Source organism: Uloborus diversus, chromosome 8 (genome assembly GCF_026930045.1).
Source record: "Uloborus diversus isolate 005 chromosome 8, Udiv.v.3.1, whole genome shotgun sequence".
NCBI classification, from domain to species: domain Eukaryota; kingdom Metazoa; phylum Arthropoda; class Arachnida; order Araneae; family Uloboridae; genus Uloborus; species Uloborus diversus.
The window spans coordinates 40,982,542-41,010,157 of record NC_072738.1 but is presented as its reverse complement, the minus strand read 5'-3'; the positions used below and the strand labels follow the sequence as shown (position 1 = coordinate 41,010,157).

Genomic DNA, 27,616 nt, shown 5'->3' with positions numbered 1-27,616 from the left:
CGTAAATAAATACAGCTTTGAATACGGAAGTGAGATTTTGATGTATACGAAGTCCGGTTTGTTTACTGCCGCGAAAGGATGGTGGAGTCCCGCGAGGCGGTTTCGGTTCTCGGCGGTCGCCGGCGGTGGTATTCCCCGCGGTGATTCGTGCGGCGTTTTCGCGGGAAAGGAACGTTCCGCGCCGGGGGAATTGGTTCCATGATATTTCCCGGGAAAAATGGGAAAGAGTCCGGCTCTGTGATGCCGAAGATCCAATTGAAGGATCTGTGGCTAGGAAAATAGATGTCAAGTCAGGTAGTTGTGATTGGTGTTTATGTTGCAATTGTAATTGCAACGATAAAATTGTGTAATCTTTCAATAATTGAAGTAACTAAAATCTCTAATGGGTTAAGTTACTAAAACACTGTTGAACTTTAACTAGCTCATAATTTTTGCAGTATTACTATTTACAATTATCATCAATTAGCCGTTTATTTTGAAAGTGATGCAAATAAATAATAATAATAAAAAAGGTACATCAAGTGAAAACTTAGTGTAATTTTTCCACTGTTACAATTTAGAGCCAAAAAAAAAAAAAAAAAGAAAGAAAAGTCATAATCTTACTATTTTTGAGTTTTGAACTTTTAGCTCTTTATTCATTTTTCTAATTATTAAAAGCCAAACATATAACAGTAAATGGTCTTGCCCCACTTTCAAAATTAACGGCCATTTGGTTTTGATTATTGTAAAATCTCCTTTTTTTCTTGTTTCAAAAATTTCATCATAAAATTACATTTTGGCAAACTAATGAAAAATTAACAAAATAAATGTTTCATCATAAAAAGTTTTTGAATTAACGCCATGATTCTCTTCCAGGAAGGAGTCCGACTCTGTGATGCTCAAGATCTAATTGCAAGATTTGATGTTAGGAAAATAGATATTGAGTTTATGACAAGTGATGTACTTTGGTGCGTAATCCACTGCCGTGCTAAATGCCTACGCTTGCTGTCTACGTTATGATAATTCAGAAGCGAATTAAAGATTATTCTCTGCGCCTGCTGTCAACCATATCGTTGCCACTGCATGTGGGTAAAGAAGCGAATTGAATATTGCGCTTTGCGCTAATGGCATCAGTGAATGGCATTTCATAACCTGTGATGTCATGAGCAGAAGCGTCAAAAAGGAAAATGAATTTGCACACGGATTGAAGTTTTTTTTTTTTTTTAGAACTATTAAACTTTATCGAATTATTTAAAAAATGGTCAAATTCTATGCTTTTAAGCATGCTCTTTCAGAAAAAATACTTTTAAAATTTTGGAAACGACCCCATTGTAGTAACCTTTATGTTAAGTAACTAAAAGGTCTAATTACTATTAGAGATTCACTTATCAAAACTACAGACCTTTTATAATTTTCTCGTGATGGTTCATCGCAATTTTTATGGGATCTGGTTAGTTGAACAATCTAGCTTCCCCTCCCACGCTTCCTTAAATTTATCAAGAAAGAAAAGAAAAAAACCATTTAAAGTCAAACTAGACAAAACTATTAACATATTAACTATAAATATTAAGTACAAAGAAGATAATTGATAAGTAATTTTTAAAATCACAAATTATGAGGTTCAGTTTTCTATTGAGAAGTCTACTTCTGCTTTCCAACCAAGCATACAATTAATAAAATATAAACTATTCTAAATCTTTTAGTGATTAGAAAATTTAAAATCTCAATTTTCAGGTTCAGTTTCGCTATTGAAAAGTCTACTTCTGCTTTCTAACCAAGCATAAAATTAATAAAAAAAATAAGCCATTCTAAAATACACTCCACAATTTAGCCTGCAAGAACCAATCGTCAATTCCTTTAGGACCTCCAATCCATTATAGCAACGTTTTTTCCGATGGGGCTTCGTTAGCGACACAACCTTTTGCAGACCTTGTGCGATCTCTCGATCTAGCATCCATTCTTTTACGTAGCACCACTATCAGCGGATGCCATTACCTCGAGAATTTTCACGCCATGTTTCCCCAGCAGAGGGAAGCACCAAGGCTTTATTCAATGCGAAACTGGACTGGGAACTTTAAGCTTTCCAAGAGCACTCACTGTAAGCTGAACGAGCATTCGAGGGCTCTTTTACATGCCGCATAGTTCAGCACAAGTATATGCCCATATAAGTAGTTTTCACTCTATATTTGCGTGCTCAAACCAATACAGATTGCCCCTCTTTGAAAATTTCGTACCAAAAAATACCCGAAACGTGGTTCACTTAAAAAAGAAGAAAAGAAAAAAATCTTAAAATTTTACTATGTGATTTGAGCAGCGCTTAATTTCTAGCAAAGAAATTGAGGGAGATTTACAGTATTCAGAACTTATTTTAATGTGTAAAAAACCTGAATTCCTCCTGGAAAGTTAACATAAAATTGAAAATAAGTGCAGGAGTGAGCCCCGTGAGCTCCCATGCAAATTAAGCCCTGCATGTAACAAGAAAAAAAAAACATGATGAGCGGAGCATTTATGAAACAAGAAAATGTATGATACGTGTTACATTTGAGTTATAAAATAAGCCCAATTTCAAAACTTAAATGTACACAAAATTTAATACGTATAAAAACATCCATTAAACGCTTCTTTATTTTACTCAGTACAACGTAGAAGCCATACAGTTTTTTTATGCCTATGAATTTGGAAAAACGACATGTTTTTTCAAGTGAGGCTTGTCTATTTTATTATTACTTTATGTTCTTAGATTGTTTATATCATTTACAAATTTATTACGTTTAATTACGTTGCTGAGGCACCTATCAAATTCTGCAAAACGTGTACATGAAAAATAACTGAACAAAAATTCATTTCTTTTCTCTTTTCAGCTAAACACAAACAAGTTTATAAAAGTGTAATAAGTTAGTAAGAAAATAAAATAGTAATTTTTATTATAACTTACAGTGCTTCCCATCTTGGTTCTTTTGTTGAATCAGGGTTCTAGAAAAGAAATAATGTCGATTATTGATACCATTAACGTCATTATTATTTTCATTATTACTCCTTGAACATTTCATTGTACATTTTTTAGAATAAATTGTACTGGAGATGAGTAACAGACGCATGACATTATTGATGAAATAAGTAACAACAGCTACTGCTTAACTGAAAAATACATATGCAGTAAACTTAGTCAATCATTATGAGTTAAAAGTTATTAGTTAACAGTCTTTTCTTTCTGCAATTTTTTCTGATTCAAACTAAAGTTTCACTATTTTAATCATTATTTCTCTTTCGTAGAAATTTTTTCCATAGTACACAAATTTTCAAACCACACAAAGTTTAGCACCCTATTCACAGTTGCATTATAGGGAATATCTTAGGGACAAAATATATTTGTATATCTATACTGTTATATTTAATAATATTATTTTTATATTATTATATTTAATAATATTATTAAATTTATGTTAATATGTTCAATATTATGATAATATTTACATTATTATACTTAAATAAAATTTATAGGATAATTTGAGGGATAAAAACCTGCACGATGCAGTTCTTTTCAGAAAATAATATCATAATTAACTGCAATTTATACAAGAGTTAATTCGTGGTATTGAAGAAGGAATAAGTATTAAGAACAGTATTAGCTACCAAAGTATAGCTTTCAGTTGTACTTAAATGCAAAACTAAGGATTGTCAGTATCAAAGTGTTATATAAGGAACAGGTAAAAACATTAATTTTGGCTGTTCATATGTTTCTACATGAGTAAATACGCTCATACATTATTAAAGAAACAAATCAAAATCTGTTAGTGAATGATTTATTTGAGTATTTATACTGAAATTCAGTGGGAAATTTTTCGAAAATACAATACTTCTTTTATTTGGAAGAAGAAAGTGAAAACGTATCATTACTGCATCTTCTGAAGAAATAAACGCATCGACAAATAAAATTTTGGAAACATTTTTGTAAATTGTTTTACATGAAAAACATAATGACTTTCAATGTCTAATAAAAGAAAAAAAATGGCTTTCAAACGACAATAAACGGGTAAAACATATATAATGAAACGCTACTCTCTCTTATAAAAAGCAATGATACTCGAGGCTAATTTCGTAATCCAAACACGTTACTTCTAACGAGATTACTTTCAAATTATCAGATTCGGAATCTGGCAACGCATTTTGAATGATGACATTTTTTTTTTACTGTTGTCTACTTTTCAGTGAGTTATTTTTTCCTCTCATTGCTTTCAAAGGTAGAATCATAATTTTAAGTTTCCTGCTCTAAGATAAGATTTAAATTAGTCAGATATATCATAAACTTCATTTTATCTAAATCTTTTTACATGTATTTCTTTTCAAATGGCATTTTCTTCTTTCTTCTTCTTCTTCTTCTTTTTTTTTTTTTTTTTTTTTGTTAATTTCACATCCACATCTGCTTCTTTTTCTAACTTCGACCAAATATTCTACTAAAATTTGCTATTTTGTGTTTTCGCCAAAATCCTACACTTTTTTTACTGCCCTGTTACTTGTACTTTGAATTTTTTTTTCAAAATTACCCTCAAAAGTCTCAAAATAATGCACTAACAAAAATATGATACATGTTAATTTTGCATTTATTAAGAATAAGCGTATCAACTATATTCCCTTACTTCTGAACAATTTTAATGCAATGTACCTTACAAATATAAATTAATGTAATAAATATCAACGATTATTTTTTTTAAATAAAATCCTGTCACCACAGCTTAAGAATATTGAAAGTTCATTTTCACCGGAGTCACCGGAGATTTTCACCAATAAATTTAAACACTAATACTTTTGAAAATCAAAGCATTATTTTCTGATTTCACAACACATAGTTGTTAAATTATCATTTAAAATGAAATTTGGATTATATATTTTATTTACTTATATAATATGCCAAAAGTAACTACACATTGCTATCGGTGACATGAATTAAACATTGTTCATAAAGATCAAGCTTTTGAAATCTATTTTTTTAGAATTCAATAACACTAATAATATGTAGTGCAAAACAACTCCTAAAAATCGTAGTGAATTTTACTAGGGTATGTATTAATATTTTGTATTTGAAAGACTTTGGATATTATTGACATTTATTGAAACAAATAAAATAATGTTTTGAATTTGAAACTAAATTCAATATGAAAAAAAAGAAACTTTTATATTCTGAAATAAACTAGTCCTTTTACAATTTACCACTTGCACGACGACAGAAATCGCTTTTGCGTACTAAAAACCAAGTCGTCTGCGAACTGTACTGCCACGTGCATTGTTATTATCATTGTTTATTTTCTTCAGCGTTTAATTCCTCACCGAAGAAATACATATTTTCATCGTGAAGAATTCAATCGTTTCTTTCTGTTCTCAACAGCAGTGCAAAATTTCAAATAATTTGCCAGATTAAAAGGAAAGTATTTTTCTTTCAAAAGGGAGTAATCCACAGAATCTTTGTTTCTCATAGTACAAGGGAAGACCATTACTTAAAATCTTAATTTTAATGATGTTTTCTTGCAAAAAACAAATAGTAACATTTTTTCTTTAAAAAAAAATAATAATCCATTAAAATGAATACACTTGTAAAACCTTCGTTTTTAAACCTCTCAAATACACTGGTATTAAACGTGGGTACATTGTTTCAGAAATAAAAATCCATGAAATAAATCTTTTGGAATAGCAATAAATGTTTGAGTACCAAAACTGAGAAAACATATTACTACTGATCAGATTATTAAATAGTTACGAGTTCGGTATCAACTTGCAAAACATTGTTGCAAGTTGATTGAATTGCAAACATTAGTCAGAAATACTAGACTTTGTTGCAAATGTCTTAACTGTATATATCGTTTTACGTCACGTATGCCCCACCACTGCTGTAATTTTTATGAATTAGCTGTAGAGGTATAAAATTATCAGACGAATTTCAGGTGAAATTATCGTAGTTTTTGTTTTATCGAGTAAGTTTAAGAGAATACTTTAATAACAACAAATAATATTGCAAATTAGTATGAAGCTTTCTGGTATAGTATGCTATTTCAAGCAATTATATATCACTAATGTTTCAAAGTTTAGCCTTGCAAAATATCATCAATTGAAATCCTGAAAAGTACAGTTTTGACTAATATTATCTATCATAAAGGAAAATTAAATAAGGGTAAGAACTTACCAATAAACGTTTCAGTTTATTCACACAAAAAAGTTTAGTTTCCACCCATGAAGTCTTCCGAATAAAAGTGAAACATCAAAGATCGAGTTTCAATTGAGTAAAAATATATTAGTCCCATTTCAAAAACTTATGACATAAGTTGATATTATCTTTTCATGTTTATATTAAACCATTATAAAAATGCTGCTATGTTGAAGTACAGTTGAATTCTTATACTTTCATTTCTTACATAGTTCATAAAGAATTAAACTTTTATCTGTAAAGTGAGCACTACAACAAATGCAGATGCACTTTAGTTTTAATCAACATATTTCTCCCTTAGCCATTTTCATCAAGTTCAGTTCCTTTCAGAAGTTTAACTATGTGATGATGTAGAGAAAAATGGTACTATTGAAATGATTCGTCTCGTAAAAAATAGAAAATTAGTTGCCTTTCAAGAATCCAAGAAGAAATTAACACTTTTGTTTCTTTTTATTCAGATGCTTCTCTAAAATACTGAAGTTTTTCAAATATTTGAAATTCGTTTCTTCTTTACAGCTCATCAAAGTTGACCTGATGTACGTATTGGGAGCATTTCGGATCTTCATAAATTACTATTGTACAGATTTTGATTTTCTTTAAAATATATTTGAAGAACGTAGTTTCTGAGACACTCTTGAAGAATCGCGAAAAAAATGAAATTTCGAATAGTATGATGATTGTCTTTTCTTTGTCTGATAAGAAAGCATTTTGAAACACTGAACTAGAAGTTGAAAGTGTGCAAAATTTACCAAGGACTAACTATTTTGCACTGACTTATTTATAAATTTTATGATTTGCTTCAGACTTATGACATGTCATACACTAATAAAACTATCGCGGATCAACAAAAAGAAGTTTCAAAAAATGATACAATTAGTAGCAGATCTTTAGAATTTAATTTCCAAAAAAATGTGTTTAGAAAATAAGATTTGAAAACATGATACTCTAAATTCCCCCTCTTATCTCAGCATTGGTTTTCTTTCATTGATCAACAGTGCTTCAAAGAGTTATTTTATGCTGTTAAATTTTTTACAAAAGTGAACTGGTTGGAATTAAGTGGGATTCTTATTGCGATTTCATTACTCAATTTGAAGTTCTCTCTCTCTCTCTCTCCCTCAAAAAAAAAAAAAAAAAGTCCACAATTGATGTATAAAGTAATGCCTTCTTTTTTTCATGTCATCTACATCTTCAAATAAGATTTAATAAAATTACATTCATTTTTAATTTGCCTTTTTTCCCCTTTGAATACCTGATTTGAAGCTGAAAAGGCCTATCTTTCATGAAAACAAAATCTTCAGTTTCTAATGTACCAAAAAGTCAATAACTTTCTTTCTCTTTATATTTTCAACTTCAAAAACTCACATATCGCTAAATTAAAATTTTAATTTGTAAATGATATCCTTCAAATGCAGAATGAATACTGAAATTTTCTGAAGATTCACATTCCTTTTAATTAAAAAAAAAACTTCCGGATTTGTTTTGAAATTCTGAAACTGCAAATACTGCGCGATATGAAACTTCAGAACCTCATATTGTTATGAGATCATTCTAGCAGTTATATTATTCAATTTTTTAATGTTCCTTTAAACAAGATAACTCGAAAAATTAAATTCCTTCCTAATTATCAAACATAAGTTAACTCCAAACTATTTTCACCATTTTGTACTTTCCTACAGAAAGCTGTTTTTTTTTCCAGTAACTAGACATTTTCTAATGATACTTCAGTTCTGGACAATGTAGAAAAGTTGAGAAAAACACAGCCTGAAGTTTCAAGAGTCAAATAATATTTTGTATCGTATTTATATTTGATTCTATGCTCCTTAAAATTACAGTTGAAAAAACTTCATGATCAATCCCTTCTTATATCATTATAGCCCAGATCCAGAAATTCAAATTATGAATGGTCTTATTATTTTTCGTCATCAATTTACAAATTACTTTCAGTCATTCATAAGTGTTTAAACCATCAAAATTTCAGTTTTCAGTAAAAGTGCAACGAATATCTTTTTTTTATAATTGCTTCAAATATACTCCAATTTAATGAACCGTCTTAATTTTTTTCTAAATATTTCAAATATTTAAGAAACGAAAAACTGTTCAGCGGATGAAATAAACATTATTTTTCTTATGTTTCAATCTTTTGAAGTAATATATACAGATATTTTGAGCTGTGCTTCAAATTTGTGTTAGGTTTTTCGTACTTGAAAAAAATATGTATAATAATCATTATATGATGCCTTGTTTCATCTTTGAAAGCCTAATTAGATGGTTCAAGGATTAAAACTAAAGAAAAAGGAACTTCAAAATCGTAGTTTAGCTAAGAACATCTCTTCAAATTATCTATTTTATAGTTTCACGTATTCCAAAAATTTCTTCGAGACAACATGTACCAGTACACGAATTTTCGTTCTACAAGGAGCATTTTCAAACATTTATGTTATTTTTTTTTCTTCAAAAAATCGTACGAGATGCTTTTGCATCCTGTAAACCAGTTTTTAAACTTCAGAAGCAACAAAGACGTATCAACTTATCACTTCATTTTCTCATAGTTTTTTTAAATAATTTCATCACGTGTTCGTGATATTTTTTTTAGAAGCACCATAGTTTCATAATTTTCTTGGGGGAGGGGTATAGATAATCAAGCATGTAGGTATGAAATGAGGCAGCTTCAAAACCTCAATTCTATCACGTGCGCACAGGCTCATAAGTTTAGCTCAGTAAAAGGCAAATTTCAATATTTTGTGCTTTGGTTCTTTAAAAAATTTGGTTGTTTTCAAAACCAAAAAACGTTAGGTATTTTCAAGAAATTTTTTCTTTAAAGAAATAATATTTTATGCTGCTTATCTTCTTCTTTCTTGTTTTTCAAAAGTGTCGTAAATGAAAATCAAATATCTGGTTAACCTGTTTAAAAAATACAGTTTTGTAGACAGAAGTCTACATTTCAGGATTTCCTGTTTTAAACGTCTGATCAAGGGACACATTGAACAGCTTTCGGTCTGGAACTCAGTTAAGCAAATAACGAATCTATACACTGTATGTTTTTTTATTCACATTTTCCAACACGACGAACGAATTCAAAAAGAAAATTAACCAAATATCGTGCTAATCAGTTTCAAAAACTCTAATCGGTTTTGCAAATTTCTGCGCAATAAATCTTCTTACTGCAACAGTGGGTCATGTTGGATATCAATAATTCAGTTTATCCTGATAGAACCTCTTCGCTGTGACCCTTTTAGCATCCAAGTATTCAAAATATATTCTGAGAAACTCAATGATCATATTCTCCAGTTAAAAAATCATTTCTCCAGAATAGCAGCTCTATGCATTCGTCCTGATATCTTTGTCCTGAAACATTTCCAAGCGCATCTAGACTCATTGTATCTAATACCCAAAATTCGGTTGAGCAAAATATGCCCGTCTTCATTATCTTCTTACTAAAAAGTCTTTAAAAAATCCCTTCAGATTTCAAAGGTATCAAACTGGACTGCCTCAAAGTCGCAGTTAAACTAAGTCCGGAATTGGAGCCTATATATCTTCATATTCTCTCATCATTAAAATCGTGTCATCAAACATTCAAGACAGTCAATTTCGTAATCGCTAATATCACTCATCATCCTCCTTTTTTTTCCTTAAAAAAATCCTACAATTCATGATTCCTTCTTATAGAACCACTTTTCCACATATAAGGTATTGTACAGTACGTAACATGGTAGCTTCAGAGCCTCATATTCTCTTATTTTTCAAATCATGTTGTCAGACACTCAAACCATCATAGCCGTCTTCATAATCCCAAACATCAAAGTCATCCTCCTCCTTTTTTTTGCTCTCAAAAATTCGTAAAATATATGATTTCATCTTATATTACCACTTCTCCACATATTAGGTATTTGTACAGCACGCAACTTGGTAGCTTCAGAGCCTCATATTCTCTTATCATTTAAATCATTTCTTCCGACATCCAAGTCATCATAGCAGTCAATTTCATAATCGCAAATATCAAAGTCATCATAATCTTTTTTTCCTCTTTCAAAATATCTTACAACATGTGATTCCTTCTTATAATACCACTTCTACATATATCAGGTATTGTCCAGCACGTAACATGGTAGCTTCAGAGCCTCAATGCTTCGACTAAAACGGACCTCAAGACTTTGGGACGTCCGGGACAAGCATGGGACAAAATCGCTCATTTTTTTGTGCCCAATTTCGTAGCAGCCTTGCATCACGACGTCTGCACCGGGCGGATTGCTGAGCTGCACTAGAGTTTTGTCCGTCGGTCCTTCGGCAGTGGCAGCGCACTTTCTTGTATTCGTTTGTAATTATATGGAAACTACCTCTTCATCTGCATTGCAATAGCTTCCCAGCCCCCCGCACCCTATCCTAAAGAGAGAGAGAGAGACCGAGTTCGCTTTTAAGCGAAGCAGCAAAATAGAGACGGGGGATCGCGTGGAGTAAAGAGCAGAGGGAGGGGGCTAATTATCAAGTTAATATGGATCATCACAGAGCCTCCGTAGGGTCTCTCTTGTTAAGTGAATGAAATTAAGGCAGCACGCCTGCCTTGTTAAGAACCAGAGCTCTCTGGAAAATGGAGGTCTGCATCACTAAGTTGACAGATTCGTAGGCGGCTCGGCATTCCTTCCATCCCCCCACATCGCCGTTGCCAACCACCAACAAGAATTTATTCTTTCTATCCATCCCTCATTTACAACTTTGCGGTGGCATCTGCGGTGGAGGGAGCGAGAGAACGGAGGGATCAAAATGTCCACCATACCTCATGCAATTCCGACAGAGGGTTTTGCCTTGTTCATACATTTTAAAAAGGTCGAGCTTTGTTTTGATAAACATATTCCGGGTATAGGGGGTGAGGGTATTTTATTTATTCTTTTCCAGGGATTAAGTCCATCACACCCTTCCCTACCCTTACTGGAGGATTCTTTGCTTGTTTTTAGGCGGCCTATTTTATTTGAGATTTTTTTGCTCCTCCATCTAAAGGATAGAAGCGAAATATTTTCGACATTCTTCAAAGACAGTTAAACTGAAAGATTGGATTTTTAGCTTCACCGTTGAAAAACCATTGAAACTCAAAATTTCAATACCAATTGTAAATTTAAAATTAAAACCTCAATAGTAAAAATTTGATAGGAACAATTTAATACAAAAAATAAAGGTTAAAATTACCTACATACAAATAGTAACAGTAATGTTTTAATGCTCAGAAAATGCATAAAATAATGAACTTTCACATTTAGAGGGAGTAGATTTAACAAAACGAGACAATATTTTAAAGCTTAAATGAAAATTGAAGGCATATATTTCGGCTTATTTTGGGAAAAACGGTAGTTTAAAGCTTAAATTTGTGATGAAAATCGAAGTAATGTGTGATCGATGTTTGACTTAATGCAAAAATATTGTAAATCTTAAACGTTAAATGAAATTGATAGACACGTCTTTCGGTTAATTGTGTTGAAAAATAGTATTGTAAAACTTCAGTTTTTAACGCAACTGTATAGAAACTTATATCAGTAGTACATTTATTGAAACACAATAGCAGAAATTTCTAAATATCAATAAAAATGCCGGTATATCTTTTGGAGTTATTAGAAAAATTTTATTCAATTTAACAAGTTATTTAAAATATATATGAATAGTTGATATAAGAATGGGAAATAATTCTATTTGATAGAAATGGCTTTAAAAAAAATCATATAAACAAGAATCCTATGCAATTTTTTTATTTTTTTACACGGGAAATCAAAGCAAACCTAATAACAAATACCGAACAGATTATGCACGTTTGCCTGTAATTTATATAGACTTTTTTAATTATAGATTTACTAGCACATATGAAAAGTTAGTAAATGCCTAAAATTAAATAATGAAAAATTTCTCCGGCTACTCTACAAAATTTTCCTGGGTTCTTAATTATCTATAGACCAGCATTGTGAACAAAGAAAATTGTAGACTTTAGGAACAGTCCTATATACACATATTATCTCCATCTTATGAACAATCTGTATAGAGAGTTGTCAGTAATAGAATTCTCCATAGTATGCATGTTTTTATAAATTTACGTCAATTCAGTAAGAAACCAAAAAAGAGAAAAAAAATCGGTTCATATATAGACATTCAAAACATGATCATACCTTAGCTTTATAGACTGTATAATCAATATATGTAGGGACTGTATAATCAAACTATGCAGGGACTATATAATCAAACTATGCAGGGACTGTATGATCAAAATATGCAGGTTCTGTATGCTATGTCTAGAGTTGATAACACCATTTATTATAGGCAAACCTCAACGATATGCATTCTGACATTTAACTAATCTATGTATTACAGACATTTTCTATAAACTCAGTAGACTTTTATCATATGATAATTTCCTTTTCGTCCATACATATTATTATAGACTTTACAGTCAATTCTACATAAAATATGCAGGGATATCAATATTAAGTGTAGGTATAAAAACAAACATGTTTATGAATGGAATAAGAATACCATTGTGCATGAAAAGTCAACAAAAAATAAAATAACGTAAGGTACACATTTTTGCAGGAAACTGCATAAACGTGTTTCGGCGTTCCTTGTGACGCCAAAATACGTGTACCCAGTTTTTTGCAAAAAATTGTGTCTTTGGATTGTTTTATTTTTTTGTAAAGCTATGTATATTCTTCATACAAATAATAGTATAAGCGTTGAGTGCCTAAAAAAGCCAAGCAAAGACATTTTCCTAACACCAAGGCGGTGGTGAAATAGGATTTCAGAGGTGAACAACCTTGAAGTACTTCTAGGTAGCTAATGAAATGTTTTTAAATATTGTAAAATTTTTGCCATAACGCTGACAGGCATTTTGCAGCTTTTATAGAACGAAGTGTGGGATTGATTTTAAACCATACTCAATCAGTTAGATAATATAAATATACAAGCAAGGACTCTCTACACAAGCACCCACCCCTTAATGAAAAAATTGAAGCTGTGCTGGTACCTGTTCCCAATATTCAACTGATAAACATAGACAACTTTACCGACTTCATGAACACTCCAGTACATATTCTGTAAGCAATTTCTACATTTTGAATAGACGTTCGTGTTTGAAAAGTGTGCACTGCTGTCAGAAGTATGAACGTACCCCACAAACAGTAACACGTTTGATCTATGGACAATGTTTATGCACCGCATGGAACTTTTTATTTTAATTAAAGGTAAGATACAGTCGAAATAAATAATTTTACCTTTGTTTTGCGCGTAATATGTTCTAAACATTCTTTATACAACAAATTGTACTGATGTTTACTGTATTGCTAATTGCACAACAAACGGACAATTTATCTGAAGTAAGATGAAAAGCAATGATGCCTGTAATAAGAACTTAATCTTCGAGATACATTTTTAAAGAAAAAAAATTCATTGATACACTATAAAACACTTACCTTGCTGCCAATAGGACTATTTCACAGTATTTGGGACAAATGTAGAGTCTATAACATGACACTTTTTTGTTATAACTATTTAATTTGCAGTTTGATTAGCACATAATTTTAATTTCAGTTTTTTTTTCTTAGTAGGCCAAACTCAAAATAAAATAACGTGCTAATCAAACAGTAAATTAAATAGATATAGCAAAATAAATCATGTTACGGACTCTACATAATTATAAAAAATACTGTGAAATGACCCAATTGCAATTTAGCTGAGCCTGTACTGAATTTTACATGAATCCGCAGAAATGCAGAAAAAACGAATGAAAGAAGAAAAATAAATATGGCAAAAAAAAATGCTTTCAAACAGACGACTTGAATCACGGGAAAGCTCAAAAAACTGGATTTTGCTTTTCAATGTTATAAAGTTGAAAAGTGCATTATTCACAATACCATGCTTGCTTAAGTTCAGCCTTGAAATTAATTTGCTAACTTTACTAACAACTAACTTCATAATAACTACAATAAACTTTGGTATCTTTCAATAACCTTTAGTTTTTGGTATCGATTTAAAAAATTGCACCACCAACCAATCCACTCACCCAAGACAGAGTAAGTTATAATAAAAGCATTATAAAAAGAAAGAAAAAACATGTCTGAAACAAAAATCCTATATCCAACTTTTATAAAAACCAGTTACATGCTTACCCGATTAGAAAAAATCGTCTATAAGTGAAAGAAGGGACACAAGTATAAGATACTTTTTCTGTGATCGGAAAAGCGAAGGAAAAAAAATCTTTACCCATAACCAATCTCACATTTCTGTTCTCCATCTGAATTTCATGCAAGACGGCAGCTGGCGCTGAGATACTGTATAACGTTCCTTATTATGCATACAGCAAGGACCACCAATTGCTCTCTTGACCCTGTTCGGAGAAATACACAGAAAACTGTTTTCTCCGCTTAGATCGATGACTACTGGACCGGCCATCTCAAACTCGATCGCCTTTTTCATTGGATGGGAAGGTATATCTAGGTAGAGATCATCGCTAATTGAAATAGCAGAGGAGTTTGAGACTCAGCACTCAGTATCTAGTGATTGAAAATTCACTTAATGAAGTTTCACCTTTTTATTGCCAAACGGTTCTTTCATTTTATGATTATATTTTAAGGGCTTATTAATCATTAAACTATGTACCAGTATATTTTGTGTTTCTATAAAAGAACATAATATATTAATGGATGGAGAGCCCAAAGTTTTCTGATACTCAAACATATAAAAATTCGAGACGTACTTTTCAGGTGTCTAAGTATCTTGTATGGATAAAATACAGTTTGGGCAAAAATAACCTGACAGCTTCGTAATGCTGTGATTAGACCTGTGTTGCCTATACAATGTTGTCAGGTTAAGATTGCCTCAACTTACATCACTTTTGACTTTTTCAAAAACGCCTCAAATTTAGTGATCTGATAAAGTGGTTATTTATTTTATGTAGCAGATGGTTCTGAACATGCATTTTTTGTGATTTTTCATCTAACAGTTTATAACTTCCTTGAAGAGAATTTTATACTTCTGGTAAAAGGAAAATCAAACATCTTGTAGAAAAATTTGGTACAATAATTCCCACTCCCTATAGAAATTTTGTAAAAAAAAAAAAAAACTCATGTGTCTTCAGAAATGGTCAAAGCAAAATTAATTGTCTTTTAGAGGAACTTACATGTAAAATTTTAATTAAATTGTCCAGGATTTTCTAACAAAATATTGATAAAATGTTTTAGTAAAATTATAAAGTCAGTTTTTTTAAATTTAAAACTTTACCTTACGAAGTTTTTTTGCAGGGACTTGCACCTACTAGTTACTGTTCAAGTCTTCCACTTAAGTTAGCATCGAAAATTTTTGCTATTTTCACCACACATTTCACCATCCAACACCTCTTTCAAGAAAATTGAATACTTTTTATCCACACAATTTTAGATGGAACTTTTTCCGTAAGAATTTGCACTAGTTTCTGCTCAATGATTCATGTTCAAAGATTTAAAGTAATTAGTTGGAATAAAATTTTAATGTAACATGCCGTTTAAATATCTCTATAAGAAATTTGAAACGAGTAGTCACAGTAGTCGCTATTCCCACCTTTCCCGAAAACGATTACAACTGGTTCCTTAAAAATTTTCAATTTTAGCTCATAAAGATTTTTTGCACGCAAAATTGAGTTGCACAGTAAAATGTGGCAAATTAACTTAAAAATAAAGCTGAATGTACGTTGCGCCAGAGGAAAAATTTCCACGTACACAAAAAAACCGTAATTTTATGTGTGTAAAAACAAGCCACACAAAATCATTGAGTTTTCAGCCAAAACTAGTTTTATTATTATCGTTCCATCGAACAAGACAAAAAACTGCGCCCTCTATATTAAAGTAGAAGTTAAGAATTAAAGTAGAAGTTATTAAAATAGAAATATAATCAAACACTTAATAATGTCATATATTGCAAGTATCTCTTAAACAATGGAAATTAAAGTTACTTATAAAAAGTTACGACTAATGTTCGACAATTTAAATAGCTACAGAATCATTAATTGCAATGAGTGACTAACAATCTAAATGAAATAAAATCATATGCATAAATCCTAAACTCTTAACATCTTCTACATTTACTGTTTTCTAGCAAATGTTTCAGCATAATCAATTTACTTTAAATAACTCTTCATCATATCTTTATTAAATCGTGATTTTATAAGTATTGATAAATCTAGTACTATCGGAGAAAATAGAATCAATCGATACAAGATATCGGAGTAAATCTTTGTAATATTGGAGTCAAAGGCATTTAGGTTGCTGGTTCAAAAACTTAAAGTTGAAGTAAATTTTGTATAAATTTTAAGTTAAGTTAGATATAAAGAGCATACTATCGACTAAAACCAATTACGTTTTAAATCATGAAAATCTATTATTTCATAGGAAATTTTATAATGAAAAATATTCACGCTTGATATCACCTCTCGGGTGCATATCCTCTAAAACCCTAACATAATCATTTTATTTTCTGACTTAATAATTAACATTATTTTCTTCTTCATCAAGAACCTATACATCGAGAGACAAAAGCAAAATAAAAGCATTTTGTGTCTGACATTCTTACACACGTGTTTTTAGTATTATAAGAACATTTATTAGCATCGAATCGAACTTTCTCAAAACATCTGGAACAAACTGTATCCAAATCAATCAATGTACTGAACGACAAGTACAAGAGCCAACATCTGCACGGTATAAACCTGAAAGCCTCTTCTCTCCTTCAACTGAAACAATATCTGCTTTATATACTCCAGTATCAATCATCAGCTACGGAAGGTTTCCAAAATGGCGTTTTGGGAATAGCTGCTTATAAAAATTTAATACCATACTTTCCAAAGCTGTTGTGTTTGACAAACAAGCTCTTTAAATGCAGCAATAAAACTCAACACGTGTATTTTTTGGCAGTTTGGCAAAGGCGAATATAGATAGCATTCATGTTTTAAACAGTATAGGGTATAATGTGATGTCTAAATTTTGCTCCTGTGTTATTCCTAAGAGAAACACCTTGTTTTTGAAGTTTTCATTCAATACTGTTTTCTTACAGGTACTATCAATATTAATTTGAAAAACTTTGCAAAAGAGTAAAAAATGTTTTCTTCAGAAAAAGAAAAAAAAAAAAAAAGTAAAAACCATTCTTAATTAAAACTTGCGATGTGCTTTATGAAACCAAGTAAAGCTTTCGGCCAGTGTTTTAATAATTAAAAAAAAACAATAAATAAATTATATATTTTTCTGTGCGAAGATTAACTGCTTGGTGATAACTTATGTACTATTACCATTTTCACAAAGTGCAGGGCAAGCATCATATGTTAAAGAAAAACTTTTTTATATGAAGCATGTACATATGTACCAATTACATTGTAGGATGTGTAACCAGTACTGTGTCAGTTTAAATTGTACAATAATTGTGTATTAGGGAAAATATTTTCTTTTGAATATATTACTGCTCACTGTCAAATTTGAAAGTCCTGTACTCTGATCACTTACCAAAAACTTATAAGACTGTTTTGTACAAAGATTTTTTTTAAATATGTAAACATAATTCTATTAAAATATTGCTTTTAAGCTTCATACAGAAAATGATAAAACATTTAAAATGATTTTTGATTTCCGTTTTTAAATATAGGAAAATATTTTGCAACTTTGTTTCCTGCAAATATTATATAACACTTAACTGCAGACAAATTATTTAGTAACAACTGAACTAAAAAATAAAATAAATAAAAATAAATAAATATTTAATAATATTTATAAAAAGTAACAAATTTATGATCTGATTATAGAAAAATAATATTCATAAATATTTACACACTTTTTAACAGTTATCATATGGTACACTAATATTAATATTACGGAGATGATATGAGAACTGTTCACTCCTGCCCCTGATGATATACTCATAAGTGCTCGATCTACCTAAGAACAAACTTGCAAAAAGAGAGAAACCTCAGTTAGCGTACCGTAAACGCGGGCTACACTGTAAAAACGATTCAGAAACGTTTCTGGAAAATAATAGTAAGCTGATGTGCCCAATTTCAGCCAGTAACATATCTCTCAAAAACGAGGAACGTTTTCCGCTAAAATTCAGGAACCTTCCTGAAAAATTCAGAAATCTTCTCGTTTAAAGCCAGTCGTGCCTGTGGAACATCAGAGTAATCTTAAGTAGAGATAATATAACAGCTTGGCACCTTCCTGGTTTATCAAGACTGTTCCAAAAGCAGTAATGCAACCATGGCCAAAGCTAAGCCAGAATTGCAAGTAAGTATCAAGCACCTCACTTGATTGCAATTCTTGCAAGACTACGTAGTCCATACTTATTCGCTCCCTTTGGGAGTTAAATCAGCATGGACGAGCCGTAGCTAAATTGAAGCCGATACACCTTATAAATACTCTCAGTTAATCTCAGTTAAACTGGGAGCTAAAAATATTTTTGGCAACAGAGCAAAGTCTGCATTCAGACAACTTGTAGCAATTCAGGAAGCTTTTTGACAATGATACTTGATATTTCCAGGAAGTGGATAAAAACTATTGAAATCCTAAAACGTTACATATAAATACGCAGTCACGTTTCGGAATTTTTTTACAGTGTACTTTGGCCCAGATTTTTAACTTTTCGCATTCTTTTATTAATAATTTTGAAACCATTCATATTTCCAAGCTGTGGAAACTTGTTTTACGCATCTAGAGGTCTCTTAATTTAATTTTTGAATAGCGGTCAGTTTATTTCCAAGTATTTTTACTATTTATTGGTATTTTTAATTTGAGCCAATGTTACCCATGCGTTTGGGTTACTTTGGCCCAAAAAGTGGTTTTGTCAATTTAAAATAACTTCAGAACTAACTAAAGTGAAAAAAATACGTGTGTTCTTACGAAAAACTATTTATTTGAATGAAAAATGCGTTTTAAAGAAGTTTGAGGTAACACATATTTGTTTTAAGGAAAATCATTATTATTATTATTGTTTAATATGCGTGTGCATACTTAGTTATTGTTTCAGAAATTATCGACGGAGAACAGTCATCTTTTCATCAGTTTTGGAGGTTGAATAATTTTACTAAGACAACACCATTCATAAAACAAAGGATCCTAAATTTTCGGTCACTTCCAAAACTTTTTGGTGCATTTCATGCTTTCAATATTCGCTCCTTCTCTCGCATCAACAACTATCTTTGGAAGCCTGAGCTCATTCCATTCTACAATAATAAAATCCCATAAACTTTCGAACAAATTTAACAATATTTATAATATGTAGATGCAACTGAGAAAACCTTTTCTTAAACCTCCTGCTACTTTTAATTCCTCTTTATCTATCCATAATGAAAGCCATGTAACTGAGCCCTGATGAATTGAATATGCAATCTCTCTATTTATCCGTTGCCACGAATTTCAGGTTTTTTCTTGTGCTTTTCCTTTTTAGAGTCTTAATTTTAGCTATTCTTTACTTTCCCAAATCTCTCTGGCGGAATTTTTCATGTTTTTATGCTGGGCCAAAGTAGGTCGTAATTTTTAAGCAATTAGATAAGTTGTCATTGTCAATTAAAAAAAAAAAAAACTAAACAGAAATGAGAAGTACAAGTATACCACAGCTTAAAGTATTAAATAGTGCTCGTAAATAGGTACTTAAAAAACTCTTAGCTGATGTAGAACTGCTTCTACATGCAGAAGTTTGAGACGTTTGAAGACACGTGTTAAGCACAAGGAATGCAGAACCACTAGTGTTGCTTCTTGAGCAGAGCTATAGAAATGCTTATTATGCATAATTGAGTGCTTGGGGATGCTCTCTAGTGGGGTATGTCAGAATATGTTGAAAAAATTGCGCCCTGAAGGTTGACATAAGACGTTATACCTTTTTATCCATTTGGGCCAAAGAAGGACCCTAAGATCAAAGTACCGCGTTTACGGTAACTAATTTTAAAATTGCCATAAATTTATTTGAATGTTCACATAATGGTTCGCCATAATTAAGTTTAGCTCAACAATTACTTTAAAATATGTTTTCAAAAGCAGAATAAAGTGATAAAGTTACATACAATACTTGCTCACACAAAGAAGCTTCCACCATAGAAATGTATGTCTCATTGTTCTAAAAGTTTGGCAAAGAGGCAGGACTGATACTGCGATTACTCGAGAATTTGATTTTTGGATTGAAGTCACTTTAGTGAAACATATCATCTTCACGTGTGCCCCATGTTCAATTGTGTCCCCTTCCCCTATATTAATAATATTCATGTGTATAAATAATATTCGTGTATTATCATTAAATATTGCTTGTAACAAAATATATTGCTATTGCTTGTTGTAAAAAATATTGCTTGTAAAACAATTGGGTGCTCATAATCTTATTTTGAATTAAATGTCTAAAAACAAGACGTAAATTTAAATAACAATTTCTTTTATTTTTAAATACCTAGTTAGTAAAAATATATTCGCTTCAGCTAGTTATTTTGCAACTTTATTGATTCGAATACTACACTGTTTAAAAATTGTGTTTAGTCTAATATTGTATAATAGCATATGTTGTAAAATGTATTGTCAAAACATTTTTGGAAGGTTGCTGGATAGTTAAAATTGTTTACCTGACTGTGCTATGCAAATGTTTTATAAAAGATCGTCCCAAAAGCGGCATTGCATCACCATTCCAATTCATTTCTGAATCAAGTTTCTTTTGCGCATGCGTGATTTTGATTCATTCTTAAATTAATAAACTAATATCAAATACTACACTCGTCATCTTTTTTTGTTAAATTATTACATACTATTTTAAGACCCAGATCTACATAACCAGACTCCACAGATTGGGTGGCCTACACTACTGAGGGGAACCAAAGAACTTTTTTAAAAAATAAACCTTTACATTAATTTTGTGGAAAGCATGAAAAATCTTCAAAGTTTTGAAATATCGTATGAAAACATACCAGTTTTTAGGGTGAAAACAAAACTTTAACTTGAAGAAAAGTTAATGTTTTGTATTTATGTTGTATAAAAAGCACATAACAACTAAAAACTTACAAAGGTTAATGGAGGAATAATATGAAGAAATTCAAAAAACGGATTCAAGGCAATCATAAAATTAACCGGAAATGCAATGAAAACTGATCTAAGCATTTTTAGAAAAAATATTTTTGACCAGTTCAGATGAACAAAAATCCTGTTTATTTTGGTTCACTGCGGTACAAAAATCTAAAATGACCTTATAATTAACACAAATGAAATAAAATTAATTAATTTGCCAAAAATGAATTCGTCGAAAATTTCAAGCAGTTAAAAAACCATGAAAATATTAAATCAAGGACCCTCAAATCACAAAAACATGTCCCAAACTTGTAAGAAATACGGAACGAAAGCTGAATCAATTACCAAATTAAGCCAAGATCTACACTACCGTGTGCAGGTAGTAACTGAAAATTTTTCACTTTTCTTTTCTTTTTTTCCTTTTTCTTTTCTTTTTTTTTTTTTTTTTTTTGCATTTTTGTCATGTGTTTTACGTTATCTTTATTGTACAAGCTCGCTTATTTGGTTTCCGCTGAAAAAAAGGCGCGAAAAAGTTGTCTAATTCCAACATTTCCCTATTGTTAGTATTAAATCCAAAACGCGTTTCTTAAAATATCTCGAAAACCCATTTCTGCAGATACTGCCGTTTACCTGCACACGGCAGTACATGGGTGAACAGTTTTCGAGTTTTTTTTTTTTTTTTTTTTCAAACTTAAATTGAATTGAAAGATTGAATGAAATTAGAATTCTGTCAAGAGGCATAAAACTTGTGTACTTCCTGATATAACTTACAAAGAAAATGAGTATCCAAAAATCCGAGTTGAAAGTTCCATAAGTGCCACCTAACTACGCAAAATATTAAAGTTATAAAAATAAGAAATTAAGGAAAATATTTTAACAAATGAATTCAAAATTTTGGTAGAGAAACGTTGAAACAGTTAGAAACAAACAACAATAACTCATGAAAAAAAAAAAAAAAGGTTATTGGGGTGCGGTGGGGGGGGGGGTGAATACGGTAGGAGTTTAGGGGTCTTGATGATTTTTTGCAGGCTAAGGGGTCAAAAATTTATTGGTCCGGGCTTGTCTATTTTAGTCAACAGACACTACTATTTTAATGGGTGCTAAAACTGGGCGAATACAGCTGCTGGTTTTGGAGTGGTCATCTTACTTAAAGGGGGTCCCTCTGAACCCGCGCATGGTTAAAACGCAAGAAACAGAGATCAAGTTTGCAGACGATCTTACTTCATGTCTTTTATATGATCTCATTTGATTTCGAAACGAAATTACGATCATAATGGAATATTTTTATTGCTGGAATGTAATTTTCTGGAACACAATAAAAGTTAAACATTCTGGATCAATACTTAAGTTTAAATCAAAGCGTCGGTATTTGATATCATACTTGCATGTGATCTTAGCGCTATTAGGTAAAAATTTTGAATTTCGTCAAATACAACATCGGAAGTAAGAGCGCTTGGTGGACTTGGGGTTAACTCTCCTGAATCTATTAGTCTAAGCCGTATTTCGAACTCTTTTACGGTATGCTACACACGTCATACGTGTAAGAACTGTTTAACCAAAAACCAAATTTTCTACCTCAAGAAAAACATTCCAGCTGAAAGGATCTAAAATAGTCTGCAGTTAGTAAGACCCTTGGGAGAAACTTCTGGCTCCACTATTGAACGGAAGACATATTAATCGTCTGAGAATTGCAATTAATTAATTAAAGATGCTGTCTGTAATGGTTTTCATTTATGTTTTATCACCATGAAGCTGTGTAGTCATTGAATAAAATTGCTTCCTTTCTTTACAAATTCCATACCTAATATATGCAGTACAATATTGCTTGTCACTTACATATGTTTATTTAACTAAAATTAGATATCCGAATTATTAAGTAACTATGATTGTTAAACCAGCGGATAAAGTTGAATCACACAAATGTACATACTGTATTTGCACGTATTTAAAATCGGAGCTGGATCTAAAATAGCAACAAAATATGCTGATGCATTTCCAACATTCATGGATAATTAACATGTGCGAACTGCTTAAAACTTCAAAACGAAATTAACAAATTGAACAATTTTATGTAACTGAAAAAACTGATTTACTTTTTCTTCTCTTAACCTTGATGCATTTAGGTAAAATTGTTTCGGGTAATTAATCAAAAAGGCGGTAGATGGCGCCAGAAGTTCTTACCTGACCAGGTGAGCTTAAAAGCGTTGAAGTTAATAATGATTTAATGAGCAAACGAAAAAGAGAAACATGCTTTGGTTTCATGCTTTTAATATGCATATGAAGTTTTGTGACGTTTAGAGGATGATAGTTCTTTATTTTCCTGTTATTTACATTTCTCCGGAACATTAATAAGTAAAATAACGACCTTATCAAGCAGCTGTTTTGAATGGTTACTAGTTCCACATCCTGCCAATTGACATTTAAACCAAATTATAGAAAATGAACACAGAAGTAGATATTTATCTATGATATTTCCACAAAAAAATAATTCATCATAAATGAATAAGCAGAGAAATAGGTGTGCTTTGCATAATTGTACATATTTTCATTAATAAAAAAATAACTACCGAGTTTCATGTTTTTGTAGCTCTATTAAAACTATGGAATACGTATTTTGAAGACTTCCGAAAAAAAAAACTCTGAGAATATCATACTCATGTCTTCAAGAAGGAAAAAAAAAACTTAATTTTAAACAAATAAAAGCAAACAAAAGTTTTTGAAAAATTCAAGAAAACAGTACCAATCAGAGTACAATTAAGGTATAGATACTGTATTTTTCTAACAAGTTATAAACCAATCAATCTTTCGTAGTCAATTACTTGATTTCATCTCGCGTGTACACCATTTTCTTAAAATTTTAAATTTGTTTATTGAATTATGTGCGTGTGTATGTTTGATAATGAATCCAAATTGGTTATGGTTCTTATATTTTGCAGTACTAGGAAAAAAAAACTGGTTATTTCTTTCATATTTTTTTAACTGACTTTTTCTAAAGGGAAAATGATAACTGGTAATACTACTGGTAAGATACTACTCTATTTTTTCCTATTTAGTCTTTCCTAACTTTGGACACTTTGATATTTAAGAGGAGGGTGGGCACATTTGAGGAATAACTTTTGATTTCTAAGGATTTCCTATTGCATTTATCATCAAGCTTAAATTCTTAAATTAATGCATACACTCGTGTGTGTGAGTGTGTACGTATATAATACAAAGAGATTAATGGTTTGTTAAAAACAGATTAGGGGTCTGTATTCGGTTAAATGAAAAAAATAATAATATGCAAACGTTGTTTTTATTTACTGCCGGAACTCAAATTACTGCTGCATTTTTTTTTTTTTGTTTTCAATTCGGTAAAAAAGTTTTTAAGAATAAATTTATTGCTACGCTTGTTTAACCCCCCCCCCCACTATTTTTAAAAGAAACTTTTAAAACTTTTTCAATGCTATTGATCTTTATAACATAAACATTGCTTAATATTATTATTGACTAATCAGTTAACTTGATTTAAAACGAAAATAGTTTTAACACTGTTGAACTAATAGTTCTTAAAATTTGTTGAACAGTCAACCGCGAGCACTAAATGGGACTATTTCTCGATTTCTTTCTTAATGTTTCAGTTTCGAAATTATTTACTCATTTCATTTTTATACCAATTTTTTGAAATATGAGAAATGAAAACAATTATTTTTTTAGTGACATAGATAGTGGGAATTTTACATTATAATGGACCTAGCCCTTAGCATTTCCCCAAAAGCAAGTAATTTAATATTGTTTAAATCATAGTTCTTTGCCAAAAACAATCTAAGGAAAACATTAAACAGGACTTAATGTTACCCTAACAAATTACATTTTGCTTCACTTCTCTTCTCCATTTTTTGAAGCGCTGAGAAATAAAAGAAGAATGTATAAAAAGTATCGGCTGAATGAAATGACACAAGGGCACATTTTACCACCGTTAATGAGGCTTAGTGGGGAGGGGGGTTAGGTTGCAGTGGGGAGAGAAGGTGATTTTCAGCCAGGGTGTTACACCCACCACCCACGCGTGTCACCACAGCATTAGAACGACAGGGAATATAAAATTAAAAAAGCAAAATCTCAGAAATTGAAAACAAACATTAAAAAAATGGCGTCACATTTCACAGAAATGAGGATGAGAATTTTTTTTGTTTGTTTCCTTTAAAAAAAAAAACTGTTCTATCATTCGAAGTGAGAGGGGGTTATAAGCAACTATAAGTATGACTTATCGTCTGTGGGAAGAAGAGGAGGGGGGGTCGTAAAACGGGTAGACGAGATTTCAGACGCTTTTCAGAATGGAAAGCAATTCATCAAAAGTTAGCTATCAAGAAGCAGAAAACGATTCCAGCAGTAAAATACGAAAAGGGAGGAGGGGTTGACTGTAACCGCAACGGATTGGTTTCGTCCCCCCTCCCCTCCTCCACGTGCCGCTTTCTCGTTATATTGGGCTTGTATCAATCCCGGCATGTGACGTGTTTTGGATGAACTGCTCACTTTTTTGTATTTTTTGCCACCGTAGGATGATTGATGGGCGACATATATATTTATATACGATAACTTCTGGCGAATTTTGAGACTGTTTGGGGGTGGGGGGCCGTGACGTAACAAAGAGGGGGGGGGGGTCGCATAGGCGTTTATGGTAATGAGGGGAGGAGTTTCAAGATGGAAAAGAGTCAAAAATCAACGGTACTATCGATTACTTAGTAGTGTGTTATAGATATCGGATACCGATGTCAATAACACTTGTTGTCAAGGAAGCGGAAAATCAGATATTGATGGTCTGATTTGAATAAGTCTACTTAGAAGACACCTTTAAATTCGCTTAAATATCAGTCAAGAGGCCGCACTTATACTTGGTATTTCAGCTGCATGGTTATTGTTTTTTCTATGCAAAAAAAATACACTATTTCGTTAAAAAAAATAGTTTTTTCCTCTTTTTCTTCTTATGCTCCTAAATTTTAGATTCCTTTTTTATAACTTCCAGGAAAAAATTATTTTCTGTGTATACAAACATAAATCTATTTAGAAATCGTAAAAAAGTTAAAATTTTTTAAAAAATCTATTTAATGATGCAAAATAATGAATAATTTATTATTTAAGAGGAAAAAAAATATAGAAATCTAGAAATAGATATACACTGTAAAAAATTCCAGAAACGTTACTGAGTATTTCCGTGTAACGTTTCTGTATTTCAACGGTTTTTATCCACTTTCTGGAAATATCAAGTATCATTGTCAAAAAGTTTCCTGAATGGCTACAAGTTGCAGGAATACAGACTTCTCTCTGCTGTAAAAAATATTTATAGCTCCTAGTTTAAAGATTAACTGAGAGTATTTTTAAGGTGCATCGACTTAGTTTCAATTACGGGTTGTCCGGAGTGTTTAAGCTCCCAAAGGGAACGAAAAAGTCATTGGACTACTTAGCTTTGCAAGAATTGCAATTATTACTTGCAATTCTGGCTTAGCTTTGGCCATGATTGCAATACTGCTAATAGAGTTATTATATTATCCCTACCTAAGATTACTTTAAAGTTGTAGATACACGACTGCCTTTAAACGGGAACATTTCTGGATTCCTCAGGATAATTTCAAGAAGGTTACTGAGTTTTAGGGGAAAACATTCCTGGTATTTGCGAGATATGTTACTGGCTGAAATTGGGCACATCAGCTGCCTAATGTTTTCCAGGAACCTTTCTGAATCGTTTTTACAGTGTATCTAGAAATAGATAAATCTAAAAATAGATAAATCTCGCTTAATCAAGATGTCCACTCCAAAGCAAAATATTCAAATGATGAAAAAAAAAGAAATGTGGAGGAATCAGCCATTGGGGCAAATATTAAACAGGAAAATTATAGTCAATAATTTGCACGCTTCAGTTGGTAATCAGAAAAACATAGAAATAAACAAAACGTCGCTCTGTATGTGTGTCTGCCTGCTTGTGATACCTAGTCGAGTGGACAGAACGCATATCATAAAAAAAAGGTACACATATAGTCTGAAAGGTCAAATGTTACATTTTTTAGATTCCTCATTTTCAAACTCAATCCAGAAAATTTCTTATTCAACGTTCTTTTACGTCTTATTTTTGTTATTTTAACTGTCTTTTTGAATTTTAACGTTTGTAATACAGCTTTTAACAAACGCAGAACAAAATTAATGGGTTATCAGATAGAAAAAGATATTTATACAACGATACTGTTGTGTTTAAAATTCTAACTTATATAATTCCGAGAAATTTTCAGAGAGAAGTAACTTTTGCTGAAATTTTTAATCAATGTATTGTTAAGGTACTCAGAAAGGATTTTCAAAATCTGTTCGGTTTAAAAAACTTTTATAGTAATAATTTGATTATGTACTTAAATGTATTTAAATACATACATAGTTTTACTGTATATATTAGTACGCT

At 31.2% G+C, this 27,616-nt stretch overlaps 1 long non-coding RNA gene across 1 annotated transcript in view; it reads right to left on the bottom strand.

Moving 5' to 3' along the window:
• Positions 1 to 2,912: 2,912 nt before the first annotated feature.
• The window catches only part of LOC129228207 (uncharacterized), a 173,262-nt gene continuing 148,558 nt past the window's right edge, over positions 2,913 to 27,616 (bottom strand). Inside the window, exon 3 of the long non-coding RNA XR_008580901.1 lies at positions 2,913 to 2,952. This is a non-coding gene — a long non-coding RNA (uncharacterized LOC129228207). The remainder of the gene's footprint in view (positions 2,953 to 27,616) is intronic.